Below are 19,851 nucleotides of genomic sequence, written 5' to 3'. Positions count from 1 at the left end.
AAGGCCATATTTACACGTTAAACCACACTGATAAAGATTGAAAAGAATCAAGGTATTAATGTTTCGAGTATTTGTCCTTGCTGTATAAATGTGTCTTTAGAAAGTATTTCTTTTGAGCCTTTCAAAGGCAAGAATGATCACTGAAGTCAGATCACATTTTGATAGGCAGCCATTCAATTATAGTATGTTTGTTCTGTGTGATCTTAAAGATCAATATATTTTTTTAATCTTTTAATGTTTTATTTTTTGAGAGACAGAGAGCATGAGCGGGGAAGGGGCAGAGAGAGAGGGAGACACGGAATCCAAAGCAGGCTCAAGGTTCTGAGCTGTGAGCACAGAGCTCAATGCAGGGCTCGAACTCACAAGGTATGAGATCATGACCTGAGCCAAAGTCAGACGCTCAACCGACTGAGCTGCCCAGCCGCTCCAAGATCAATTTTTTTTAAATCATAAGCAAAGAACTATTTGAAAGGGAATTAAATTTTAATATTATTTAGAAGGCTTTGTCTTGCTTTTGTGAATGGTAGGAAGAATTTCAACAATGCAATTACAACTAAGATTTGTGGGTATGTGTGCCCATTTTAGTTAACGTATTTTGAGACATTCAGTGGTAGAGTATCCAAAATTTTTGAGGCAATTTGGTAATTCTGCCCATGCCCAGTTTGTAACACTATTGATCAACATGTATCATATACCAAGTGTTGTGCTAGGCAGAGGGGTTTTCGTGATGAGCATGATGCATGGTCCCTGCCCTTAAGGAGCTTACAGTCTAGTAGGAAAAGCAATTTACAGTCATAGTGTGCTGCAGAGAAGTAGAGGGTGTTTGTAAGATTGGGCATCTAAGTGGTATCAAAAATGAGACCTAGAGGATAAGCAGGAGTTAGACTGGCAAAAAGAAGATACATAGCAGTGGGTACAGCATGTGCACCTGCCCTGAAGAAAGAGAAAGCCTGATGGTTTTGAGGAAGTGAGAGAAGTTCATTTTGGCTGGAGCCTTTCAGTTGTAGAGGGGCTGGTATAAAATGAAGTAGGAAAGGTAAAAAGGAAGAGGGCCACTCCAAGCTTTGTAGTCCCTGTTAAAAAATTTGGGCTTCTTAGAGTGTTCTTACAGCCATTGGAAAACCCATGAAGGACTATAAGCATGGAATGACCTTCAGGTTGCTGTGTGGAAAGAAATGGAGTGGAGGGAGAAGAGATCAGTTAAAATGCTGCTATAATCCAGGTGAGAGAGACTTTATGGTGACCTGGACTATGATGACAGTGGGGACACTAAAGTATCATGAGAAGCCAAAAGGTGGAAATAACCCAAAAGTCCCTCAGTGGATAAATGGATGGATAAATTGGGGTATGTACATACAAAGGGATATTATTCAACCATAAAAAGGAACAAAGGACTGACAGGAGCTACAAGTTGGATGCACCTCAAAGACCTCATGCAAAGTGAAAAAAGTCAGACACAAAAGGTCACATATTGCATGGTTCGTTTTTTACAATACATCAAAATAGACAAATCCATGGAGATAGTACACAGATTAGTGGTCACCAGGGGTTGGGGTGAAGGGAATGGGAAGTGATTATTTAATGGATATGGAGTATCTTTCTCAGGTTTTAAAAGCATGGAGAGGTGGTGGGTGAACAACCTTGTAAGTACACTAAATGGCATTTAATTGTACACTTTAAGATGGTTAATTGTGTGTTAAATTAATTTCACCTCGATAAAGATATCATGAGACGCTTTATTCATATTAGCTCCAAAGTGCAAACAACCCAAATGTCCATCAACTGATGAATGGATTAAAAATGTTGTATATCCATACGATGGAATGTTTTCACCATACAAAGGAATAAAATACTATTTCACATAAAAGAAACACACGAATACAATACATGCTACAACATGGATGAAACTTGAAATCATTATACTAAGTGAAAGAAGCCAGACAGCCAAAAATGGCATGCATTAATCTATATGAAATGTCCAGAACAGGCAAACTCATAGAAAGTAGATTAGCGGTTGCCAGGGGCTGGGGTGGGGGTGCAGGGATGGGAGGGAGGAATGGGGAGTGGCCGCTAATGGGTACAAGGTTTCTTTTTGGTGTTATGAAAGTATTGTGGAATTAGTGGTGATGGTTGCACAATTTTTATACTACAAACCACTGGATGATACACTTTAAAAAGGTGAATTTTGGGGCGCCTGAGTGGCTCAGTCGGTTGAGCGGCCGACTTCGGCTCAGGTCATGATCTCGCGGTCCTTGAGTTCGAGCCCTGCGTCGGGCTCTGTGCTGACAGCTCAGAGCCTGGAGCCTGTTTCAGACTCTGTGTCTCCCTCTCTCTCTGACCCTCCCCCATTCATGCTCTGTCTCTCTCTGTCTCAAAAATAAATAAACGTTAAAAAAAAAATTAAAAAGGTGAATTTCATGGTATGTGAATGATATCAATAAAGCTATGAAAAAATATCTTGAGACTATAAAATACACCTCACACATCTTTTTCTTCCTTGAAATACAGCCTTTCTGTCTTTCTCAATGGAGTTAAGACTCCAGCTGCAAGGATGGTTACTAGACCTATTGTGGTGATTATTTCGCAGTGTATGCAAACATCAAAATCATCAAATCGTTATGTTGTACACCTGAAATTAATATGATGTTATGTGTCAATTACACCTCAATTTAAATAATAAGAAACCTTGTGTGGAAAAAAAAAAAAAAAAGACCACAGCGCATTAGTAAACTGCTAGCTGTGTCATTGTCATGTTAAATTCCATACACAGGAGTAGGGACAAACTGCACCACGTTGTAAAGGCTGGAAATTGCCTCTAAGGAACGAATGATATCTTCGTCTCTTAGTGATGCAGAGATCATTAATTTTGGAGAATTGTTAAGCCACCAACAATTTTGCCCTTTATTGTAAGAAAGAAAGAGGAACAGATGGATTTTGAGAAAAGCAGATGTGCGTATAATATACAAAAGAATCTCCATTAACCAACATGTTCAAGAATTGGTGGTTCTATTTAATGAACTGCAAGGTAACGAGAAATTCTTTTTTATCTCCAATTCTTGACGAATTTTTGTCTACATGTCTGATTCTCTTTCATAATATATTAAATATGATTAATAATTCAGGGAATTGTAAAGCCTCATGGCTATCAGTTATGAAAATCAATGCTTATTGTCTAGCCGTAGAAGGTGTAGGGCTTTTGGATGGATGTACACGGACCCTATACATAAGTGGATATGGCTGTGAGTACGTGTGTGTTTAATCCTCTGTGTTACTTTGAAACCCTGTCATTTGCTCCTTTGCTAAAGCACAGTGAAGGAAGAAACGTGGTTTACTTGAAGATTACTTATTACTTATTACATATCTACTATCTGATATTACCTCTATTATGCCAGGTACTTTCACATGTTATCTGACTATATGCCTACTTTGTGTTCTAGTAGGTTGTTTCAAAAACTGGTGATTTCATCGGTAAACTATACGTAGTCCTGTGAGTTATCCCACGGCTCCAAAATGGTAGGCTATATCTAAGGAAATATTCCTAAATTACTATATTTTTAATATATGTCACTATATCTATCTTTCCTGCCACAAAGGGGAAAAATGTGTTTTTAGAAAATACTAGTAAAATTTGGTATTCTGGAAAGAGATTCTGTGGGTTGAAAGAACTCTGCCCCTTTGCAAGGCTGGTAATTCACATACACATAATTGTTAGTCTTCAGACATGAATCAGAGCTGCTGACAGGGTGATTGTCCATTTGTAAGAGGGTGGATGGAAACCTGGCAAAGAACCACAGTCCTTTCATCTCCATTAGCGTTCACATTCTGGCTGTAGTTACATCTTACTCCCAGATATAAGGATTTGTCGCTGTAGTCATCGTCTTGGACCTCAATGTCTCCCCCAGCCCTTGCCAAAAATATAAAGCTTTTTTTGTTGTGCTAAATCCGTACCGTTCATTTGATTCATCTGTTGTGTTTGGAAACTTTTGTTCTCTTGGATCCTTACCTGTGTCTGATTAATGCCCTTACTAACATGTACAGCAATGATTCGCTGTGCCCGGTATTGTGCTGACTACTTTACATCCAACGTATCACGTATTTACAACCATCCTGTGAGGTTGATATTTGTGTAAGTTAGGATTTTGGGGGGGGGGTACAATAAACACAAAACCCTACACAACAGGTTAAACAATAAAAGACATTTATTGTTGACCAGAAATCTGGAGATAGGTAGACCAAGTTTCGTTGAATAGATCAGTGTTGCTCCAAGGACCTACACTCTTCGGGTCCTTCAGCTCTGCCATCATTAATGCGTCAGTGGTGGTCCCGTTTGTTTTGAAGAGATGGCTGCTCTTACCCCAAACATCATGTCTCCACAACAGCATCTGGCTCAGGAAGCAAGAGGGCCGAAGGCAGATGGGCTTTCTCTTCACATGTGTCACTTATCAGAGAGGAAAATCTTTTCTGGGAAGCTTCTGCCAGATGTCCCGTTTGGCCTCATCAGTCAGAATTAGGTCACTTGCTCTCCTACGGACCCTACCAACCAACCATTGGTAGCAGGAATGGACACCTTAGGTCGTCTCAGCGCATCTGCTGGGATTGGGCATATCGGGAGCTAAACAAAATCAGGATTTGTCGTCGTCGTTGCCGTCAGCAAGAAGAGGAGTGAAATAGTTGGCAGGCAACCAGGCTCTGCCCTTACGTTCTCCCCTATTTTACAGATGAGGAAATGGAGGCTCCGAGAGATTGAGGTAAACCCATAGTGACAAAACCAGGACTCAAGCCAGGTCTGTCTGCCTCCACGGCAGTTTGTTGTCCCCTTACCTGCTTTAGCCTGGAACTTGCTATGAGGCAGAGCTACTATAGATGATATCAAAAAAGATTTATTACTGAAAGTGTCCGAAAAACTGCCTCCTAACAGTGACCGCATCACAGTGAAGTCTCGAAGCCGGGGATCTTTGGACAGCGGCAATCCTGGAGAAGGAGATGTGATTAGATACAAATTTTGCTGTCATGTCCCGAGAAAGGGAAACTAGGTGAGCAACAACACACAAAGAAGCTTCCTAAAAGAAAGCAAACGAGGATGTTTATAACCATCCTCGGTCTTTTCCTTCTGCACTTTTCCCCCTGTTGACTTTCCAGAAACGGCCGAGTTCTGTCAAATGCTGTCTACCGGAAGAATCCAAAGGCTTCATCAGACGAACACGTTTCAAAGTGCCACTACCCCTTTTTTCCTTAAGAAATGCATCAAGCATCTGATTTGCTGCTGATACATTCTCTGTAAGTAGCATTATAATTAAGCACACACAAAACCATTCTGTGTTTCCAAGAATACAGCTGGGCTGGCACTGAATCGGCGACAGCGCACGGGCACCGAGCGGGAGGCTCCCATCGCATCTCAACTACCATGTACCTTCTTTGTGTGGCAACCAAGCCGTCTCCCCCCCTCCGTCCCGGCACCCTCTGAATCACAGGCCATTGCCCATTCACCCCGTGTCTGTCACTGAGCTAGTGTATTGGGCACCTTCACTGAGCCTTGAGACTGGCTGTCCTGCTTCCAAACTCTGGTCAGAAAACAAATGCCAGGAAACCCAAGGGGTGCACCTCTCCCAGCAGGACTCCCTACCACCCCCAGACTGGTAGGCTCGGCCCTTGGAAATGAAACAATGGTATGCAGCAAAACTGCGGGGGGGCGGGGGGAGAGAGAGAGAGGCAGTGAGGAGGAGGGGGTGGCAGGAAAGGGCTGAGAGGTGAGATCAGGCTTCCCAACCTGGCTTCACCAGTGCTGGCTTGTGCGGCTTTGGCGAATTACCTTACCTCCAGCTCCCCAAGCCTCAGCTTCCTCATAGGTAAAATGGGGAACCCCAGCACCGACCTTGAAGACTGGGAGAATTAGCAGTAATTTATATAAAACACGTGATATAAAATAAAAGCTCCCTGTATTATTATTATATTATTACCACCAGCTCCTTTGTAAACATGGACATCTGTTGGCACAGAAAAATTTAGCCTGTGTTGTTATTGTTCTTAGGGTTGTTCGTGGATACGTACAAGATATACTTGCTTTAATTTTTAATGCATCATAAAGTACATAACCCTTTGTGGGAAATGCAGCGTAGAGGAAAACGAAAAGCAAGTAGCCTGGGGGCGTTGTGTGTATAAAAGCCAACAGTGGCAACCCCATCTCTCCCTGGCTTCTATGCAAACAGTTTCCTTTACAAATGTGTTTTTGGTATGCAAATCACTCTATGCAGATTTCTGTGTGCAAAATACAACATAGAAAAATGGCCCTCTTGCCAAGGAAGATAGGAGATGTTGGCTGCCGTCAGATGAATTAGCAGCAAATTTTAGATTTCTTTTGCTACTGCTCTTTCTAACAATGTATGGGGGGAGCGTATTTTTGGCACATTAAACTGAACTATTTTGGCTTTAGGTTGTGTGTTCTTGTGATAAAAGTGCGCTTATTGAAGCCTGTAACTACTTTTTGAAACCGTAATAATGTTTAGTGGTATTTAATTTAGCATTTCACAACAGAGTGCCACCACCAGCTAGTAAAAGGGCTTGTTCTAAAGTCACAGATGGCTTCTCATCCCAGGTTAGGCTGCTGGTCTCCCCTGCTTCCTCCTTTTCTGGGAAGATTTGTGCTTATTAACAGATGTAAGTTTATATTTTGGAAACGTTTTCCTCATAATTAATGTATGTCTTAGCAAGTGAAAGAAATACCTTTAATATTAAAATCACCCCCTTTCTAAGGGTGGGAACACGGGAAGCTAGCTCTTAATTCACAAGGCAATATTTAACCATCCAGGCAGAAAATAATACGTCTTTTTCACGGTGTTCCTTACTACTCTCAAAGTTTTTTCCTATTGGCTCCTCTTGTGAGGAGAAATTTTGTCGGAGGTCACTCGTAACAAAGGACCCAGGCCTGGGTGTTCGGTGCTTCTCAATCACGCTCAGGAAAAACAGCACCTGTCATCAGTGGATGGCCCCACCATGTTCCCCCTCTCTCTTCTTTCCTGTCTCTTTCACCCAAGCTTTTTTTTTTTTTTTTTTTTTTTTTTTTTTTTTTTTTTTTTTTTGGCTAGCTTTGGATGTTTCAAACTGGCCAAATGAGACACTCATTGATTTTACAAAAACAAAACTTAAATTGGAAGCATTTCTGAAAACAAAGTACCTCATCGGAGAGAGAATGATGAGTTAGCTTACTTCTATCGGACATCGGGAATGACTGGGAATGAGGGAGGAGAACAATACCTTCGCTCATTCATTTACTCACTTCCACGCGCTTCCGTCTGTTCATTCAACATCGCGTTCATTCAACATCGCGCTCAGTGCGCATCAGGCATTACCGCAGGCGCAGGAACATAAACACCAAACTGGTCACAACCGCTGAGGAGTTCGCTGTCTACTAGAGGACGCAGATGCAGAAACAAACCGGCACCGATGTCCCCGCAGAAGCATGTGCGATGTACAGAGGCCGTACAAAGGTGGGATCAGTCACTCCATCACGCCTGCAGCGAGGAAAGATTTTGGAGGAGTTGCCTCTATGAAATGTTTTAAAGAATGAATAGGTATTCTCCAGGTGGGTAGGGGTGTGTTGGGAGGGAGAGCACTTGAGGCAGAAGGAACAGGAAGCACACAGGCACCGGGCCCTGAACCAGGAAAGGGTGGGGAAGCTTTCACTGGGGAAATTTCTCTGGCCTAAGAACAGAGAAGGGGAGAGGTATGGGAAATACTCTCAAGAGCTCATGCATTTGTTTCCCCTTTTTTATTTCCATTACCCATGTCAGGTCAGCTTATAGTTTGTCCAAATTATTGCTGTGGCTTGTAACTGATCTTGTTGCCCTTGGTCTCTTCCCCTAATAACATGAGAATATTTCAAAAGCCACCTTCACACACACACACACACACACACACACACACACTGACACTGCTGTGGGATAAATTCTGAGCACCTTACCCAGAGTATTTGAGGCTTGCTATCAGCCGACCCCACCCCCTCCACGCCACTGGCATTGATTGCTTCCTGCTCCACTACCTACCCCTCACCCTGTTTCTCAGGTCCAGGCCCCAAGCGTGGCCCACCTGCTTCCTGCTCCCTCCTCTGCCCACGTCAGTCCCCCTGACCAGGCTGTCCATCCCTTACTGATTTTCACTTTAGTCCTTTAAGATTTAGCTCAAGCACCCTTTATCTGTGGGGTTGGCTCCGTCCTCCGTCTGCCAGCATTGTGTCAGGGACTAAACAAAGGTTTTAGAGTCCCCAGAGTGGGCTTCAGTCTTGCCTCTGGCTTTACACAAGTTTCTGAGGCTCAGTTTCCCCGACTGTAAAAGATGACTGCCTGCCTGGCCCAGCTGTTCTCAGATTATCAACCGAGCATGTTTATTAAGTGTCCTCAGACATTAGAGCTATTATTTGTTATAATAATTTAACCTCTTTGTGAAATTCAGGCAATAGTAACCACCTTTCTAACTTGCTATGAGGCTTATAAACTGATGAATAGGATCCTCCCATAAACTGAAAAGCCCTTTAGATAAAGCTCATTATTATTGGTATCTCTAGTAACACACTCATCATTTTTTTCATGCATTCATCCACTTATTTAACATTAAGTTCCCAATATTTGGTACATCCTAAGCTCAACATGGGGGATAGCAATATGAATTTGAAATGCTCCCAAAGAGCCTCAGGGAAGAATCAGACAGGGAGGCAGTCAAGTCAAACACCAGGTGGGGAACTCTGTGACCACACTGGGTGCTGCAGAATAGGGGAAGGCCCAGAGCTTAGGGATGAATTTCAGAACTGCTGCCCCAGTTCTTGGGTCCAGAAGGATGTGGTGAGGTGGGGAAGGGCGTGGAAGGTGGAGGGAACTGAGTCAACCTGCCCTGGGGGGGGGGGGGGGCTGTCAGACTGCTTAGGGTGTCGGGAACTGCAGTGAGGGCCAAGGAGCCCCGCCTGGGGCTGTGCTTTAAAGAAGAGAGTGGAGTGAGGTGATCCTGGGGAAATTGCAGCGGGGACAGAGAGGTTGGATAGGCAGCCCCGGGCTGGGGTGAAGGTTCTCAGTACTTGCGTGCTGGGTTAGTACAGAAGGCTCCACGGCCCCCGCCCTCCTGAAAGCTCCTTGAACACAAAGATCAGAAATGGCTTCAGACCCTCTGATTTCCCCATGGTTCTCGGGACCTGTGGGGCACGGTGCTGAGCAGTGAGTCCGGAGGGTGGACCATGATGGGAAGTTCTAAAGTGCAGGAAAGACCCCCACCCCAGCCACCACCCTAGCTGTGCCCCGAGTCTCCAGCCCTCCTTCCTGGCACTGAGTGGTGGGGGTGGTATGTTTTTTGCCAAGGAGCTGCGACATCCACAATGTAGTAAGGCAAGTCAACAGGAAAATAGGGTTTGTGTTACAGAATTTCACTCTGAGTAAATTTTGCTGAAATGCACACAGTTACAAACTGAAGGAAAGTCTGCCAAAATGCTTTAAAAGTTGCAGGAAATGATTCCCTGTAACGGTTATCCCTTTTAAAGCCCTTTGAAGTCTGCGGGACAAGGCCAGCCACCATGTAGGTGTTAAAATAAACACTAACTTGTTGATCACAAAATGGGCTAAAGGGTACTGATTATAAATTGGTAGCAGTTGAGGGTTAATGACCTTTTCTTTCCCCCCCCTCCATATGTGGAAAAATAACCACTTAGAATAGAGACACCCTCTATCCAAATACACAGAATCCAGTCAGGTCTGGTACTATGTTACTACCACCCTCTGAAGTTAAGGTTTTGAAAATAAACACTTGAAAGTCTGCCCAGATTGTTGTAATCTTATTAATCTAACAAAGAGACTCAGTAACTGCCTCAACCAGGGGGAGCTGTGTTTACCATGTAATTTGCAAGTAGCTGATAAACACATCCCTGCCCCACTTGCAGGAAAAGTCTCATGCTCCCTGCAAGGAAGCAGTTGGCAGAAAAGCAGTAATAAAGGATTAGAGACTCCAAAAACCGTGGTTTAGGTCCTGGGTAAATGTTTGCTCATCTCCCCTATCCCCGGCCTCCCAGCCCCTGCCATCTTTCCAAGTTCCCAGGAATGGTGTGTGGTTTCTCCCGGTCTTGGCCCTCCTGGGGGTTCTGTCATGATGCTTCTGGCCCTTCCGGGCAGTCTACCAAGTTCTCCCTATGAGGGATATCTGCCCTGGGGTCTTGCCGGTCAACTCTGAGGTCATTCTGGATTCTGTGGTGGATTTTTAGAGCTGTCTTCTCTCCCTAGTCCAAGGGAGTGGTATTGGACAACTCCGTGGAGCGTGGCTCCTCTAGGAGTTCTTGGTTGCAAACCTATAGGACGACCTCTGGCTAACTCAGCAGAAGAGGAATTTATTGCAAGAGCAGGGGCAGGAGTCAAGGAGGTTAGGCAGCCGGGGTTATGCCAAGTTACCACAGGGAGAGTCCGGCTGCCCCCAGCACAGCAACCCAGACATTGCTTCCTCATAGCTCCCAGCTCTGCAAATCATTGCCAAGTGTGGTCCCGCACCTCTGGATTAAACCCTCAGGATTAAAACCCCAGGAGGGGCCGTGTGTTTAGCTGCCCCCCAGGCCCACCTTCTTGCCTCCTTTCTTGCAGAGTTAAGCCCTGCCTCCCACCGGGACCCACACAAGAGGAGATTTGGATGTTGGGCTGTCAAAAGATGAAAAATGTCCATTTCACTGCCCTCAATAACGATAGCTAACATTTACTGCACACCGTGCCACGTACTTTAAAGGGATGAACTCATTCAGTCCTCACACTGAAGATAGGGCTTCGTTTCACAGATGAGAAACTGAGGCACAAGAAACTGAATAACACGTTCAAGGTCAAACAGCTAAGAAGTGACAGAACTGGGAGTCAAGTCTCACGGGGTGGTTTAGACAGATGTCAGTTATTGTCTGTAGAGGTCCTGGAAGCTGTATGTAAACCTGGCCAAAAACGAGTCTTTCACATATTATTAGCTAGCCTCCCCCGGTTCCTGCCTCTTACCTCCTCTCCTTCTTTCTGCCCCATTTTGCTTTACTTCCAGGCCCACCGACTCCCTCACCCACCCCGTGTCCATTGTCCATCCAGGCTCTTGCCCCCACCCTCTCACCCACGGCTGTCTGTGCAGTGCCCCTCCTGGCTCAGAAGTGTACGTGGCCCAAATCCGAAATACAGGATACAAAATGCCATGATTAATTCTATATGAGAAATTCCTCCTCTATGTTTTAAAAACCGTCCTTATGAGGGTCTGTTCCAGGATCTGAATCATGAACAGCAAAGAGCACATTAACATTCATAAATCTAATATTTCTATGTTTTTTAAAAACTGTCTTATCAATCAGTGATCATAGCATGGATAGCAACACAATTTGACATTCAGGGATTTCTATTACTTTTTTAAAATCGATACGTTTGGAATCTGGTACATGGTGGTCCCCTAATCAATATCAGCTGCATCAAGGAAAGAACCAGAGGCCTGTCACTCTGGCAATGACAGCCTTTACTGAAAGATTGACTTTTTTGTGTGTGTGAGCATGTCACAAACAAAGCCTCATCTTCAGTCTTAAAGTATCCTAATTTTTTAGTCCTTTATTTATTTCCCTATTTCTTACCTCCTTGTAGATTACTGATTACCTCCACTTGCACTCTTGGAAAGGGCTTCTTTTTTTCTAAGAAATAATTTTTGTCCCCCCCCACCCGCCCCGCCCCATACACACACAGCATGAGAGAATTCCTTGTATTCCACGCCATTACTGAAGTCTAAACACGGTGATTTAGAATCTATCAGGCAGGAACGTGTGTGTGAGTTTGTCTTCTTCGGCATAGCCCCCTATCCCACTGTGATTTCTCAGCAAGACATGATAATTATCCATAATTGTAGTGGGCATGATAGATAAAGACTGAACGTTAAATCCATCCTTCTAAAAACAAAATATATGCAGTGCACTATGTCTTTTGCAGTCCCAAGTTGTCTTTAAAAGATACCCGACAGGGGCGCCTGGGTGGCGCAGTCGGTTAAGCGTCCGACTTCAGCGAGGTCACAATCTCACGGTCCGTGAGTTCGAGCCCCGCGTCAGGCTCTGGGCTGACGGCTCAGAGCCTGGAGCCTGTTTCCGATTCTGTGTCTCCCTCTCTCTCTGCCCCTCCCCCGTTCATACTCTGTCTCTCTCTGTCCCAAAAATAAATAAACGTTGAAAAAAAAAAAAAAGATACCCGACAAACTCCTTAAACTGAACTCTGGGTAAAGTTTCTAAAATAACAATGAGCCAATACTTTAAAAATAAATGTGTTTTGAATAAAAAAGTAACTGAGGATTTAAGACTCCAGGAGCAGGGCGCCTGGCTGGCTCGATCGGTAGGGTGTGCAACTCTTGAGCTCAGGGTTGTGGGTTCGAGCCCCATGTTGGGTGTAGAGATTACTCAAAAATAAAATCTTTTTTTTTTTTAAATTTTTTTTAACATTTATTTATGTTTGAGACCGAGAGAGACAGAGCATGAACGGGGGAGGGGCAGAGAGAGACGGAGACACAGAGCCGGAAGCAGGCTCCCATCAGCCCAGAGCCCGACTCGGGGCTCTAACTCATGGTCCCGTGACCTGAGCTGAAGTGGGACGCTTCACAGACTGAGCCACCCAGGCGCCCCCAAAATAAAATCTTTTAAAAAAGAGAGAGAGAGAGACTCCAGGAGTGATACAAAAAGGAAGGGAAAGGCCTCAAGACGCCTTTGCCTAAATCAGAATGATTGAATTTGTTTCCACCAGCTTAATCCTTTCCTGAAGGCGGCAAACCAGAGTGCATCCAGTCACCCTCAAACATCTCATCAATCTCCCGCCACAAAAATGAATCAACGTCACATCCAGACTCTTATCCTACTTCCCCTCAGCCAGAGCACCTGCCAGGCTGCGTTAGAGATGAGCGATGCCAGCACAGATGGAGGTCCACGCATCCGGTGCTGGGGGGCCCGGCGGGAGGAAAGGAGGAGCCCCCCCCAGCTAAACGCTGCCTCTCCTCCTAGACGCGTCGGGCTCACACTCCCTCGGGCATAGATCTGTCACACGCCGTTGTCAGCAGCAGAGCTGCTGGGCAGATGTGTGCGTGGTCGGACAGCTGAGATGCCTCCACAGTGGGGTGGCTGCCAGGCCATGTTTGGCGGGGGTGGGGGGTGCTGGTCTGTCAGCAGCTGCAAAGGCAGACCTTGCTGCTGCTCGCTTGGGCTTGCCTCTCTCAAGGGTCTCAACCCCATGAAAGCAATTTCCTTAAAAATTGCTCTAAGGTTGCTGCTCACACTGTAAGTTCCCGGAGGGTAGCCACCCGGCCCGTCAGGGTGAATTGTGGTTCGCAGCGCATCCCCTGAAACCTCAGTGGCCCAGGAGCAGCGATCCGTTTTCTGCCTGGACAGGCCGATGAGACTCTCCTGAGGTCCCTGGGCCTCCTCGTGGGACGGATGGAGCTGGAGGCAGATTCTAACACAGCCACCAGGGCAAGGTCCCTAACCGATCTGAGCCGCACAGTAGGGATAATAATACCCACCTGCAAGGGTTGTCGTGAGGTTCACAAGTGCACATGCACAGCACGGGGCGTGGAACCTGACACACTCAAGGTGTCCTGTTTACTGGACTGGTTTATGGTCAAGATCTTTACGACGGCCACCCATGTGCCATTTAAGAGATTGCACTAAGTCAGAAACATCCCGCCTGGCGATGGGCCAGGAGGGACTCCCAAGGGCAGGAGACTTCTCCTTTCACTGAGCTTTCTAGCTGTATTTAGACCCCCCACCTAGGCCCTGGGATGAGGGCCCAAATTCCTCCTGGGTTTCCTTAGCTTGGTCTGGTCTGTGAGAGGGCTTGCAAACTACCCTATAAGTGCTTCTCTCTAAATAAACAAACAAACAGAGAGAGAAGAGAGAGAGAGAAAATCCAGGCAAGCTCCACGCTGTCAGTGCAGAACCCAACACGGGGCTCAATTTCACAAACCATGAGATCACGACCTGAGCCGAAACCAAGAGTCAGATGTTTAGCCGACTGAGCCACCCAGGCGTGCCCATAAGTGCTTCTCTTCAAAGCACTTTCCTCTCCTTTTGCGGGCATTCTTTCTTAGTTGGCATTAATGACTTCAAAGAGCCAGAAGGGACCAGAGGGACCATCTGGATCCCAGATGGGGTAACTGAGGACTGTGGCAGAGCTGTGGGTAGACATCCCGGGACTCCCCGTCCAGTGCTCCTTCTATTCCCCATGCTGCCCTGGGCATGCGTGTCCTGAAGTGTGGTTGCCAGGGAAACTCTGTTCAGATGTGCTGCTTCTGGTGCCCTGGCAATGCAGCCTGCCTTGTGCAGGAAGGAAGGTGGGCAGCAAATGCTGCGCTTAAAGCGGCTGTTTTGGGGTCTGGCCACTATTGCCTGGGGGAGCCTCCTAGAAGGCCGAACACGGGTCGCCCTGGCACCGCTGTCTGGAGGCTCACGTGACCTTTCCCCGTGGCTTTCTTCAGATCCTGCGAAGTTTAGGCCCTGTGAGTGCACTCCTCTCCTTGCCAGGCCCAGACACTACCACACACCTGTGCCCCAGGCCTTCCCCCACCTTCTGGCAAACCCGCCCCAAGGACGATCCTGCAGTTGCCCTTCTCTGTGCCTACCCAGGCTACGGAGCGCTGCTGGGTTCTCAGCACTGCTGGGCTGTTCCCAACTGTCCTTCTCCCTGTCCCAGCCAACCTGCAACTCAGCCCCTTGCCCCTCTCCTGAGCCCCCTCCCCCATCCTCTGGCTCCAGGTCTCTCTCAGGGGAATCTCAGCCTCCATGTTCTCTAAGCTGCTGGCCCCACCAACCCCCACACCCCTTCTCCTTGTACCCGGGAGTCGCCCTTGATTTCCCTCTCCCTTCCCTCAGGCTCTTTCCGGCAGGTACCTCTTCTCACTTCCCGTGGCAACTGTCACCTCTGGCCTGGGTTCCTACCCTAGCCTCCATGGGCAGCCTGGCCCCCCTCACTCAGAATGGAACCTGAATGGGTTAGCTGTCCAAGTCAGATTCCCTCCCCATCCATGACCCCCAGGGCTCCCCTGGCCCCCTGGGTGGGGTCTACCCCTGACTTTGGCAACACTTTCACGGCCCTCTGTGATTTGGTATCCTCCAACCACTCTAGCCAGGGTCCTTCCGCTCTACCCTTCCTACTTCCTGGGGCCTCCTCATGCAAACCCCCTGCCTGGCGGCCCCACCTCCCCTCCCAGCCCCCCGCTCAGCTGACTGATTCCTTGCCATCCTTCCAGACCCAGATCCTTTGCGTCACCGCCTCCTGGGGCAATCCCCAGCCTCTGGGGTTAACGTCACAGCCCCCGATCACCCCCTCTGTCCAGCCTGGATCACAGGCCACTGCCGTCTGTTTGTACATCTACCTCCCATGAAGCTGGAGTGTCCTTCCCAGGAAGGGGCCACGCTCCATTGGCCTGTGGGCCCCCCAGCCTGGCACAAGGTGGGCGGTCAGTGACTGACCTGTGATGGAGCTCAGGCAGGAATGTGAATATGCAAAGCCCACGCCTCTGGTCTGGCCAGACTGAATAACAGATCCTGTTCACGTGGAAGGACCCTATCTCCAGCTTCACCTTCGGCTCCTCTTCAAATCTGATGGCAGGAACAGGGCTACAGGGCCAAAGAGTCCCAGCTTCCAATACTGACTCAACCACTTACTAGTTTGGGGACTTTGGGCAACCTCTCTGTGCCTTGGTTTTCCCATGTGAAAATGGAGATGATAATGCCTGCCTTATAAGGTTCTGATAAAATGGAGTGAGAGAATGCAGATAAGGGCCTGGTAGAGCGTCTGCACACAGTAGGCATTTAAAAGTGGAAGTTAGTACCCCAGTAGGCTTTTTAATACACATGTATTAAATATAATAGGCCCGAATCCACTAGGTGACACAATTATGTTAGCCAACTATGTCGCCAAACCAATGTCCTCAATGGTTTACAAAAGGGGGGGAAGATTTGGTTAAAATGGTAACTAGATTCACTCCCAGCTCACAGATTAGCTGATGCTGAGATTCTCTGATTCTACAATTTCATGAACTACCATACGAAGCCTGAGGCTCTACTATGGTTTTTAAGGGAAAATGCATCCCAAACTGAATTCTACTGAAGGGCAAAAGATTAGCGCTGGAAGGCCAAGTCAGTCGGCAAGCCCTTACCTGCAAATATTTCCATCCACGTGAGAAGGTGACTTTCCTTCTGAAGGGTTCAGAGGCAGTTAACGCTCCAAACAGCCACTTTGTGAATCTCAACAATGTTCAACATTCCAGCAATCGCCGTGAATGGCTGGCGGGAGCTTGTGTCTGCAAAATGCAGCCTTCTGGATGAAATTTGCAGAGAAATAGAGGCTTTAGACATTACAGTGTTTTCAAATATCATTATTACTGTTCTATAAATACCCCTCGCCCACTGCATATCAGGTGCCACATGGGAAATGTTGGGTTCGGTTGGAGATTTTCTTAAAAGACACGTAACAGCACCATATGCCAGTCATCTTGGATAATACTTATGTACATGCTGCAGAAGCAAAGATCAGCTGTGTCAATATGTATAGAAAAATGCCACAAAAGAGAGTCTGTGGGGTGTGTATTATCTGCACTTATGATCAAACGCATTTGCCTAATTTGTTTGCTGCTTTAAGAGCTATTTCACCCATCAACTACAGAGGGGTTGGAGGAGTGAAGAATTAGTACAACAATAATCAGGGGGAAATTATCGGAGATCCCTGGGGTCTCCGACTACCAGTAGTTCAGAGCCTGTACAGCTAAAACGAGCAGTTCCAGAGCTGTGAAGAGCCATTAACCCTTCCGTCTGCTTCCAACTACTGGGATTCTAACTTGGTCCATTCCTCTTCAATTGTCCTTGCCAGCATACCGAAGGGGGAATTGCTTGGAGGAAAACAAAGTTTTTGCGTAGAAGACATGCATGAGGAACAACTATTCCCACTAATACGATTCCAAATGCAAATTTGCACATGAGCACTGTACAAATAACCAGTCAGCTATTTTAGTAGGTGGGTGCTATGGACTGAATTGTGCCCCCCCCCTTCATATGTTGGAGATCTAACCCCCAATGTGATGGAATTCGGAGATGGGGCCTCTGGGATGTAATTAGGTTTAGATGAGGCCGTGAGGGTGGGGCCCCGTGATGGGATTAGTGCCCTTGTAAGAAGGCATAGTGGAGAGCTTGCTTCCTCTCTGTGCCACGTGAGACAGAGTTGAAGGTGTCTACAAGCCTGGAAGAGTGTTCTCGCCAGAACTGTACCCATCTTGGACTTCCAGCCTCCTCAGAGCTGTGAGAAAATAAAGATCTGTTGTTTAAGCCACCCAGTCTACGGTATTTTGTTATGGTGACCCAAACGGACTACTGCACTGGGGTTCTCACACTCCGAGCTTTCGTCTTAAACAGCAATGAGATCAAAATTCGGGATTACGTTAAGCAAAGAGATACACTCAAGCGGCCACGTAGGCATCGGGTGTGTTGCCTTTGACAGGCCGTTGAGGGTGGGTGTCGCCGGCTCCTATTTTCTTGTTAGAGCCGGTTATTGACCGAAAGGACATGTGACTGTCTGTTAGGGAATCAGTCTCAAGCTAAAAATATGAGATCATTTAATCATTTGGGGAACAGAACAGGACTACTCAACACCCTAACGCCAGGAAATGGTTGGAAATCGAGATGCACTGTTGCAGAACCCAGGCGGGCGGAGGGCGGGGAGAGGGAACAAGTTCGTTTATTGTGAATTGCATTTCTCTTTACTTCACAGTTTCATTTTTAATTGCAAAGTGTCTGGTTGAGCAGTTATTACAGGAATTCATTTTTGTAATAAAAGCCCTTTGTTAAAGTGCAGTTTTAGTAACAGTGACATGAACTGGATTTTGCTGTAATAAATAAGATGCTGAAGTGCTTTTAAAATTGGGGAAAAAAACGTCTGCAGCCCATCCCAAATCTTAATACGACTGTTAGGCAGAAAAAAGAGTGACCTAATTGTACTATCTGAGAATTCATGGGTGCTTTGTTGAGCATGCTGCGGGCTTGCCTGGCTGCAGGAGCCTGGTGTTCTGGATTTGATTCGCCCTAAAATAGCTGTGTGACCTGGGGCAAGTCCCTTCCCCTCTCTGGGCCTTGGCTTCCTCATCTGTCCAAAAGAAAACAAAAACAACAACAGGAGGCTGGATCTTTCTGCTCTGACATTCTTCTCAGGAACAGGAGTCCACTCAACAGCAGGCAGCTCTGAAAGATGAATCCCCAGACCTGGCAGAAAATGAAAGGTTAGGGACAGAACTGAAACATAAAAACTGGTTACTCAGGCATGGAAACCCCAGTTGTCACCATCATTATCTAGTCCTCTGTGATGCACAGCTCCAGGCTTCGCTTCATGTTGGATGCTGGTGGCGGGGGAGGAGAAGTGTCCAAAGCCACGTGTGGGCAGCTCCAGGTCGTGGGAGAAAGGACCCAGGCCAAGTTCTACAGGGAAGCTGGCTCTAGAGTGGCTTGGGGAAGCAGGCGGTTGAGAGGTGCGCCTGGGGCTGGTTACTTGGGCACTAGGTGAGGACTCTGTGCTCCTGGGAGGGCTGGGCAGGTGTCAGGCAGAGCCCACAGCACAAAGCGCTGACTCCTCCACCCCAACCTGAGCCAGCTTGCGGCAGTCATGGAGGCCAGCCTCAAGAAGCCACTGGAAAAGTTTCTGCAGCCCGGCCCATCCGGCGGGGCCGGTGAATGCTGGGGTTGATGCATGTTAGTTTGCTCCGGCTGCCATTGCCAAGTACCACAGGCTGGGTGCTCAAACCACAGAAATGTATTTTCTCACAACCCTGAGGAAGTCCAAGATCAAAGTGGTGATGGGGTTCCTTTCTTCCGAGGCTCCTCTCCTGGGCTTGTAGATGGTCATTTTCTCCTCCTGTCTTCACATGGTCTTCCCTCTGTCTGTGTCCAAATATCCTCTTATGAAGAGGATTAGGGCTCACACTAATCACTTCATTTTAATTCAATCACTTCATTAAAGACCTTATCTCCAATACAGGTGCAGTCTGAGGTATACTGGTGGGTTCGGGCTTCGACGAATGAACTTTGAGCGCACCCAATTCAGCCCCTAACAGGAATCTTTACTTTTATAGGTACCCTGTATTCGTTTCCTAGGGCCGCCCTAACAAATTACCAAAGACTGAGTGGCTTAAAAGAACCACGATTTGTTTCCTCACCGTTCTAGAGGCTAGAAGTTTGAAATTGAGGTGTTGGCAAGGCCCTATTGTCTCCAAAGGCTCTAGGAGAGGCTCGCTCTTTACTTTTCCCCGCTCTAGTGTTCTGTGGCCTTCGTCAGCGGCAGGTCTCGTGTAGAAGCATCACTCCCCTCTCTGCCTGCACTTGACATAGCACTCTCCTCTCTAGGGGTGTCTGTAGCTAAACTTCCCCTTTCCTTATAAGATGCGTCCTGATCCAGTATGACCACCCTTAACTTGATCATACCTGCAAGACTCTATTTCCAAATTAGGTCACATTCACAGGTAGTGGGAGTTAGACCTTGAACCGATCTTTTTGGGGGACAAAATTCAACCCACAGCAGACCTCTTCTCCTTATCCCCTGCCCTTCTGATCTCAGAGCGACTTGGGTGTCATTATTTTGCAGAGAGGTTCAGAAAAGGGCGCTGACTGGCTTCCCTTATTGAATACTTCTTGAAATGACTAACATCTTTCTCTTTCCCTGGTCCCTTTCCTCTCCCTCCCTTTGTCTCTTTTCTTTTTTTCTTCCCCCTCCCCCCACTCTTGTTCTGCCCTGTTTTTGTCTCTGTTCTGCCTTTCTCTCCCAGGTCCCCCACTCTCCACGTGGCACCTTGCTTAGGTATCTGCCCGGAGGACAC

General features: G+C 46.9%; 1 long non-coding RNA gene across 1 annotated transcript; it reads right to left on the bottom strand.

Annotated features, from left to right (window-relative positions):
- Positions 1-4,181: 4,181 nt before the first annotated feature.
- On the bottom strand, positions 4,182-17,295 carry LOC109502319. The gene is made up of 3 exons (XR_002160868.3): positions 16,156-17,295; positions 7,274-7,508; positions 4,182-4,971 (listed from the first exon to the last, which is right to left on the bottom strand). It is a non-coding gene; the product is annotated as an uncharacterized LOC109502319 (long non-coding RNA).
- Between the last annotated feature and the right edge of the window lie 2,556 nt (positions 17,296-19,851).

The sequence above is a fragment of the Felis catus genome, chromosome C1 (assembly GCF_018350175.1).
Source record: "Felis catus isolate Fca126 chromosome C1, F.catus_Fca126_mat1.0, whole genome shotgun sequence".
Lineage (NCBI taxonomy): Eukaryota > Metazoa > Chordata > Mammalia > Carnivora > Felidae > Felis > Felis catus.
Note: the sequence above shows the minus strand (reverse complement) of the source record. Positions and strands in the feature narration are given on the sequence as shown.